The sequence below is a fragment of the Oryzias latipes genome, chromosome 10, assembly GCF_053564925.1.
Source record: "Oryzias latipes strain Hd-rR chromosome 10, Olatipes_Hd-rR_3.1".
Classification (NCBI taxonomy): Eukaryota; Metazoa; Chordata; class Actinopteri; order Beloniformes; family Adrianichthyidae; genus Oryzias; species Oryzias latipes.
The window spans coordinates 12,031,188-12,040,486 of record NC_136246.1 but is presented as its reverse complement, the minus strand read 5'-3'; positions in this window follow the sequence as shown (position 1 = coordinate 12,040,486).

The window sequence follows — 9,299 nt, the reverse complement described above, 5'->3', positions numbered from 1 at the left end:
TTTCTGCCAGGGCTTGTCAGCTTGGTCAGTGGATGTTGCTGCAGTTGTCTCCCTTGCTGGGACAGCTGGAGTTAAACACAGCAGCTCACGGCTCTGAAGTGGACCCCGTTGCTGTCCCAGTCTGGATGGGCACTGTGGCGATGTTCCAATGGCCAGGCTGGCTCCTGGTATAAAGAGATTCCCAAATACCATTTCCTAACCGCAGAGCCAAGGATGTGTTTGCATGTTTAGGTCAAAAATGTGATGGACAGCTTCATGTTGTCTAAACATGCCACCCTGTTATTAATCCAGTTGATATGGTTCTCCATCTGTGTCTAGGTGATAGAAAAGCATTTTTTTTTATATTTACAGCTCTAAGCAAACAAACAGTTGTCTATATAAAAGAGCTTTTACAATTGTGCACTTTTAGCAGGTCTCTGAGTTCATGTGACCAATGTATGGTGGATTTTCACAGACCTTGTTTAAAACTGAAGGTGAGAGAGACTTAGAGAAATGGCTTCATTGTTCTGGAGTACTTTGTTTCATCCACAGAAGAGTAGAATTGGTGATTGATTTTGAAAAGCTGCTGAAAAAAGTATCTTTTTCAAATTGCAATTTCTAACTTGGGTTTTACATTTTGTGTTCCATTTTTTGTGCTTTAATTGGGAAGCATTTGTTATTTGTTTGGTGTTTTTAAGGTTCTGCAAATATACACATCATTTTTTAGAGACATTTGTTATCAGTTGTGTTTGTTGATTTGTAGTTTAATTTCATTGGATGTATAGATGTCGTGTGGGGGGGAGGCTCGAGAGCAGGTAGGACCCAGGCGCAGAGACGGGAGGCAAACGGGTTCAGGGCAAGTGGATTTATTTAACTAACAAAAAGCGCTGCAGAGCAGGATGACAAAACTAAAAACAAAAACTTACTGTGGCATGGCAAGGGACATGGACGCTAGACAAGAAGACGTGATCAACATGAGCAGAAGTTAATGGACCAGCACAGGAGGAAGGCAGAGACAAGACTTATATACAGACAGGGCAGACAAGACACAGGTGAACACGATTAGGGCAGATGGGGACCAAAGGAAGTAAAACTCAAGAAACATGACAAGACAGGAAACCTTTCAAAATAAAACAGGAAACAGAACCAAACAAGGCAGAACAAGAACTAAAGCGAAAAACAAGACAACAAACTGAAACCATGACAATAGAAAGGAAAAGAAGTTCAAACATTGATTATAAAAAAGGATATAAGAGATAAAAAAAAAGAAAAAGGAAAAGAAAAAAGATAAAATATTGATTTAATTGCATTTTGAATGAATAAAAAACAATGATTAATAGAATCAGAATCAGAATCAGAAATCAGAAAAAGTTTTATTGCCAGGTTCAGTAGAGCGCACTTTACAAAACGAGGAATTTGACTTGGTGTATAGTGCAATTAAGAATAAGTTAAAAATTAAGTTAACAACAACAACACACTATATACAGTAGAGTAAGGTGAAGTAAAGTGGGAGCACAGATGGGCTGGGATGGTGGGGCCTGTAAGTGTCACCGACAGTCCTTTGGTGGGCGGGGGGGGTCACCTGGGGGAGTTGGGGTTCTGTTCAGCAGGCTGGCTGCAGTGGGGAAGAAGCTGTTCTTGTGGCGCGAGGTCCTGGTCCTGATGGACCGGAGCCTCTTGCCAGAAGGGAGGGGCCGAAAGAGATTATGTCCTGGATGAGAGGGGTTGGCTACAATCCTGGCTGCCCGCCTCCAGGTCCTGGAGATGTGCAGCTCCTGGAGAGACGGGAGGTGGCAGCCGATCACCTTCTCTGCTGAGTGGATGACGCGTTGCAGCTTGGCCTTGTCTCTGGCCGTGGCCGCAGCGAACCAGACTGTGATGGAGGACGTGAGGGTGGATTCGATGATGGCGGTGTAAAAGTCTACCAGCATCTTTTCAGGGAGGTGAAACTTCTTCAGCTGCCTCAGGAAGTACATCCTCTGCTGGACCTTCTTAGTGATGGAGCTGATGTTCTGCTCCCACTTGAGGTCCTGGCTGATGATGGTTCCCAGGAAGCAGAAGGACTCCACAGAGGTCACCGGGGAGTCACAGAGGATGACAGGGGGGAGGGGGGCTGGGGCCTTCCTGAAGTCCACTGTCATCTCCACTGTCTTCAGAGCATTAAGCTCCAGGTTGTTAGCGCTGCACTATGACACCAGCCTGGCTATTTCACTCCTGTAGGCCGACTCATCTCCGTCAGAGATGAGGCCGATGAGTGTGGTGTCGTCAGCAAACTTCAGGAGTTTGACAGACAGGTGACCAGCTGTGCAGCTGTTTTTGTACAGGGAGAGTAACAGGGGTGAAAGGACACAGCCCTGGGGGGATCGGGTGCTTGTGGTCCGAGTATCTGAGACGAGCTTCCCCAGCCTCACATACTGCTGTCTGTCCGTCAGGAAGTCTGTGATCCACCTGCAGGTGGAGTCAGGCTGTGTACAGTGTGTACAGCAGAGGACTCAGCACACATCCCTGTGTGGAGCCTGTGCTCAGCGTCCGGGTGGAGGAGAGGTGGGGGTCAAGTTTGACTGTCTGTGGTCTGTTTGTCAGGAAGTCCTTGATCCACGAGCAGGTGAGTGGGTGGAGTCCTAGTTCAGACAGTTTGTTGACCAGAATGTCAGGAATGATTGTGTTAAAGGCTGAGCTATAGTCCACAAAGAGCATCCTGGCGTAGGTGTCTCTGTGTTCCAGGTGGCTCAGCGCAGTGTGGAGGGTGATGGAAATGGCATCATCCGTTGATCTGTTTGCTTTGTAAGCAAACTGGTGGGGGACGAAGATTGGAGGGAGGGAGTCTTTGATGTGTCCCAGGAGCAGCCGCTCCAGACACTTTGTGATGACAGCAGTGAGTGCAACTGGGCGGAAGTCCGTGAGGAAGGCTGTGGATGAGGACTTTTTGGGTATCGGGATGATAGTGGATGACTTCAGGCAAGCAGGGATGAAAGCCTGAGCTAGCGACAGGTTGAAGATTTTTGTGAAGACCTGGGAGAGTTGATCGGCGCAGGCCCGCAGAACCTTTCCGGGAACTCCATCAGGTCCCGCCGCTTTCCTGGGGTTTACCCTGCTGAACATCCGTGCCATCCGTGCCACGTCCATAAAGGCATTGTTTTTATATTTAGAGCTCTAAGCAACCAAACAGTTGTCTATATAAAAGAGCTTTTACAATTGTGCACTTTTAGCAGGCTGAAAAAATTATCTTTTTAAAATTGCCATTTCAAATTTGGGTTTTAAATTTTGTGTTCCATTTTTCTGTGCTTGTATTGGAAGGATTTGTTATTATTTTGTTTAAAAGTGCTACATATTGTATATACACATAATTTATTTAGAGAAATTTGCTATACGTTGTGTTTTTTGGTTTTGTAGTTTAATTTCATTGGATTTATATTAAGGAAAAGAAGTTGCAGCATTGATTAAAAAAGGATAAAAGAGACATTTACTGTCTAAGTCTTATGTTACATCTGTAGAACTGTACTGAGAGTTGGGTTTTGTTTTGGAGCACATTCATATGTTTTGTTTGTAAAAAAAAAAAGATAAAATATTAAGTTTATTGCATTTTACATGACTAGAAAAGCAATGATTATTCATAAAAATCTATGAAAGACATACAAAACAAATGAAAAAGCAGTCTGCCCTCCCTCTTGTGTCTAAACTCTTGTCACCTCACCTCTGGGTTAGTTAGCATACGAACAGGCAGCTGGTGTGTGTGTGTGTGGGGGGGTGTGTGTGAAATTTGACTCCAGCAACAGGGATGATTGAGGAGCAGGCTGCAGCATAAGGAAAAAACTGAAGCATGTAAGAGGAAATGACATCCTACAGTTGACCAGTTCATTTTATATCTGTAAAGAATATTCAATAAGCATTTAGACATGTTCAGCTATAGGCGTGTGAAACTTGGTGTGGATATTTGAAGCATAAGTAATTTTAAAACACACTTGTTTGGAGTCCAGACGGAAAAAGCACAGGTTTTGGGATGAATCAGGATTTTTTTAAAATCATCTGTTTCACCTGGACTTCTGAAAAAAATATGGAAGGCAGCAAACACAGATCCCTACATTTAAAAAAATAAATGGTGTTGATATATGATGATTAAGTTATGAAAAAAAATAGGTGTTTGTAGTTTTGCCTAAAAAGACGTTTTCGGACCTTTTTGGATGAAATGTTGAATAAAAGTTCACCTGTAACTTCAATAATTCTGAATTTTTTTAGGAAGCAGTAGCACATAAATGCCTATGAAAGTTGAATTCTTGGTGCTGATAACCTAAACAGAATTTATGCTAAAAATCTTTGTTCAGTCCAAAATTTCATTAAAAAAATCAAGTGATGAAGTTTCTCGTAGACCCTATAGTGTTACATATCAAAGCTGGAGGTTATTAAAGGCATCTAATTCTGAAATCTCAGCTTCCTGAGACAAACGGCTGATTTATAATAAATTTCTATTATTTGGGTGCACATAATCGACCACTTCCTGTTACGCAGGCACCGTCAGGTGTACACCCATGAAACTTTACATGATGAGAGAAGACCCTTCTGAGTATCTCCAGTTTTAATTTCATGCACATCGGACAAAGCAAAGAGAAAATACAGGGCAGAATGTGCCCAATGCAATAACTAGGTGGCGCTATAGAGCTCGTCCAAGATTGTCATATCCATGGGTTCAGAATAGAAGCTTCATCATATCCATTGAATTTCAGTGAGATTGGACAAGGAATGTGCACGTGAGAGCAACTTTTGTGTGCATGGCAAGACGCCCAACTTTGCCGCTCTGTCACGACCACACCCCCGCATTGAAAGTTATGGTTTTTTGTCAGAGTAAACTTCAATGGCTTTTCAACAGGTGGACGTCATTTTCAGGTGTGTCGGCTCATCCTACTCGGAGTAGTGATGCTCCAAGTAAAACATGTCATTTCCTCTTGCCAGCAGGTGGCGCTACACTTTTTCCAGATTCTTTCACTGCAGATGTGTTCAGAGTCAGACTACAATCATGCACATCAATTTTGGATCAGATTGGATTATGCATGGCTGAGTAATGGCCATTTTTCTTTTCATGGCGTGTTTTCGAAACAAGGTCGAATTTCTACGCGCCGCCACGGTCACAAACTTCTGTAAAAACTTAAAAGCTTTGCAATTTAACATCGGACATGTGTTTAGTTTACAAAACCAAAGTTTGGAGTCATTATTCACAAATCTCTAGGAGGAGTTCGTTCTAGAAGGAGGCCTGCAAATGTCCAAAATAGAGCAAAAATGACATATTGACATCAATATAGCAGACTTCCTGTGCGACTGACAGCTTGGTACCTACAGACTTTTTTGTAGGTTTCCATCTGATGAACATGCCCTGAAAAAATCAAGCTTGTATGTCAAAGCATATGCGGGGGCTCGGGACAAATGTCACTGTAGGTGGCGCTGTCGAGCCGTTTTTGTGCGCCCATGCCAATCTCCTGTAAAATACGAAATTTTTCGCGACTCCTGATGTGTGTGCCAAATTTGGTGAGTTTTGGGGTATGTTAAAGGCCTCAAAAAGGCGACTCTTCCGTCGGAAGAAAAAGAATAATAATAATAATTAAAGCTACAAGTAGCATTTAGCGGGCCCGAGCACGTGCGACCGCATGGCACGAGCGACCGCCCCGTGAGCAACGCCCTGCTCGAGCCATTCTCGTCGTTTTTTCTTGTCCATTCTGGAGCTCCAAGCTATTGTTAATACGACAGCAGCCTGGGGGGGGGGGGGGGGGGGGGGCTGTAATCTGTTGCCTTAAGGGACAAAGACTTTTGCATATAGCATGAAAAAAATTCAAGCAATGATGATAATTGCTATCACTGTCCCTAAGGATGAGAACAATAGAACTCATTCAATTTCCACTACAATGTCTAGATGAGTGTCAGCTATGTCTGATAACTTGGCCAATTAGCTGGAACGGGATCTTGCAAAGTGCAGGTGGTTAACGTCCAGTGTGATGAGTCTGTGGACGGCAACAGTACAGCATAGCTTTTGGTTTCCACAAGAGAAGAACTCCTGACACATCTGCCCTAACAGACAATTACAAGAGGAGTTGAAATGTATAACACGGTGAAGGAGTTTTTGTGCAGAAAAAGGTACAATTAGAAAAGCTGGTAGCAGTGACTGCAGATGGGACTCCTGCTATGATCAATAGACAAACAGGTTTCATCACTCACTGTAAAGCTGACCCAGACTTTCCAAAATGTCTGCATTACTGCTGCGTCATTCACCAGCAGGCCTTATGTGCAGAAGTGATTGCCTCTGGACATATAATGACTCTTATTCTGAAAATCGTAAACAACCTCAGCTGCAAAGCTAAACAGCACAGGATTTTTAAGGTGCTATTGGAGGAGATGTCTGTTGAATATGGTGAATATGAACATTGTGAATCTGAACTTGCATTCTTGACTGACATTACTGGAAAACTAAACCACTTGATCTGCGAGCTGCAAGACAATGGCAAAACTATTTTTTTTTGACCAGCCTACCTGAGCCAGTGTTTTTCTTGTGGGGATCTTTTCTGCCAGGGCTTGTCAGCTTGGTCAGTGGATGTTGCTGCAGTTGTCTCCCTTGCTGGGACAGCTGGAGTTAAACACAGCAGCTCACGGCTCTGAAGTGGACCCCGTTGCTGTCCCAGTCTGGATGGGCACTGTGGCGATGTTCCAATGGCCAGGCTGGCTCCTGGTATAAAGAGATTCCCAAATACCATTTCCTAACCGCAGAGCCAAGGATGTGTTTACATGTTTAGGTCAAAAATGTGATGGACAGCTTCATGTTGTCTACACATGCCACCCTGTTATTAATCCAGTTGATATGGTTCTCCATCTGTGTCTAGGTGATAGAAAAGCATTTTTTTTTATATTTAGAGCTCTAAGCAAACAAACAGTTGTCTATATAAAAGAGCTTTTACAATTGTGCACTTTTAGCAGGTCTCTGAGTTCATGTGACCAATGTATGGTGGATTTTCACAGACCTTGTTTAAAACTGAAGGTGAGAGAGACTTAGAGAAATGGCTTCATTGTTCTGGAGTTCTTTGTTTCATCCACAGAAGAGTAGAATTGGTGATTGATTTTGAAAAGCTGCTGAAAAAAGTATCTTTTTCAAATTGCAATTTCTAACTTGGGTTTTACATTTTGTGTTCCATTTTTTGTGCTTTAATTGGGAAGCATTTGTTATTTGTTTGGTGTTTTTAAGGTTCTGCAAATATACACATCATTTTTTAGAGACATTTGTTATCAGTTGTGTTTGTTGATTTGTAGTTTAATTTCATTGGATGTATAGATGTCGTGTGGGGGGGAGGCTCGAGAGCAGGTAGGACCCAGGCGCAGAGACGGGAGGCAAACGGGTTCAGGGCAAGTGGGTTTATTTAACTAACAAAAAGCGCTGCAGAGCAGGATGACAAAACTAAAAACAAAAACTTACTGTGGCATGGCAAGGGACATGGACGCCAGACAAGAAGACGTGATCAACATGAGCAGAAGTTAATGGACCAGCACAGGAGGAAGGCAGAAACAAGACTTATATACAGACAGGGCAGACAAGACACAGGTGAACACGATTAGGGCAGATGGGGACCAAAGGAAGTAAAACTCAAGAAACATGACAAGACAGGAAACCTTTCAAAATAAAACAGGAAACAGAACCAAACAAGACAGAACAAGAACTAAAGCGAAAAAAAAGACAACAAACTGAAACCATGACAATAGAAAGGAAAAGAAGTTCAAACATTGATTATAAAAAAGGATATAAGAGATAAAAAAAAAGAAAAAGGAAAAGAAAAAAGATAAAATATTGATTTAATTGCATTTTGAATGAATAAAAAACAATGATTAATAGAATCAGAATCAGAATCAGGAATCAGAAAAAGTTTTATTGCCAGGTTCAGTAGAGCGCACTTTACAAAACGAGGAATTTGACTTGGTGTATAGTGCAATTAAGAATAAGTTAAAAATTAAGTTAACAACAACAACACACTATATACAGTAGAGTAAGGTGAATTAAAGTGGGAGCACAGATGGGCTGGGATGGTGGGGCCTGTAAGTGGCACCGACAGTCCTTTGGTGGGCGGGGGGGGGAGGGGGGGTCACCTGGGGGAGTTGGGGTTCTGTTCAGCAGGCTGGCTGCAGTGGGGAAGAAGCTGTTCTTGTGGCGCGAGGTCCTGGTCCTTATGGACCGGAGCCTCTTGCCAGAAGGGAGGGGCCGAAAGAGATTATGTCCTGGATGAGAGGGGTTGGCTACAATCCTGGCTGCCCGCCTCCAGGTCCTGGAGATGTGCAGCTCCTGGAGAGACGGGAGGTGGCAGCCGATCACCTTCTCTGCTGAGTGGATGACGCGTTGCAGCTTGGCCTTGTCTCTGGCCGTGGCCGCAGCGAACCAGACTGTGATGGAGGACGTGAGGGTGGATTCGATGATGGCGGTGTAAAAGTCTACCAGCATCTTTTCAGGGAGGTGAAACTTCTTCAGCTGCCTCAGGAAGTACATCCTCTGCTGGACCTTCTTAGTGATGGAGCTGATGTTCTGCTCCCACTTGAGGTCCTGGCTGATGATGGTTCCCAGGAAGCAGAAGGACTCCACAGAGGTCACCGGGGAGTCACAGAGGATGACAGGGGGGAGGGGGGCTGGGGCCTTCCTGAAGTCCACTGTCATCTCCACTGTCTTCAGAGCATTAAGCTCCAGGTTGTTAGCGCTGCACTATGACACCAGCCTGGCTATTTCACTCCTGTAGGCCGACTCATCTCCGTCAGAGATGAGGCCGATGAGTGTGGTGTCGTCAGCAAACTTCAGGAGTTTGACAGACAGGTGACCAGCTGTGCAGCTGTTTGTGTACAGGGAGAGTAACAGGGGTGAAAGGACACAGCCCTGGGGGGATCCGGTGCTTGTGGTCCGAGTATCTGAGACGAGCTTCCCCAGCCTCACATACTGCTGTCTGTCCGTCAGGAAGTCTGTGATCCACCTGCAGGTGGAGTCAGGCACATTCATCTTGGAGAGTTTTTAATACTAAAGATGTATGAAAGACATACCGAAAAAATATGTCTTTCAGTGTTTAACTGGCTGTCTTTGGATTATGCATGCCTGAGTAATGACCATTCTTACTCCTCATCTCTCTGTTCACTGCTTGCTAATTTACATAGCAGGGGTCCCAGCAGGAGGGGGCGGGGTTGTAACACGACTCCTTCAGCAGAGCCAGGCTGAGAGAGGCTTTGACATGTAAGATGTTAGATGTTAGAATGCCAGATGTTAGAATGACCAGTTCATTTTATATCTATGAAAATATTCAGGGAGCTATGGGACATGT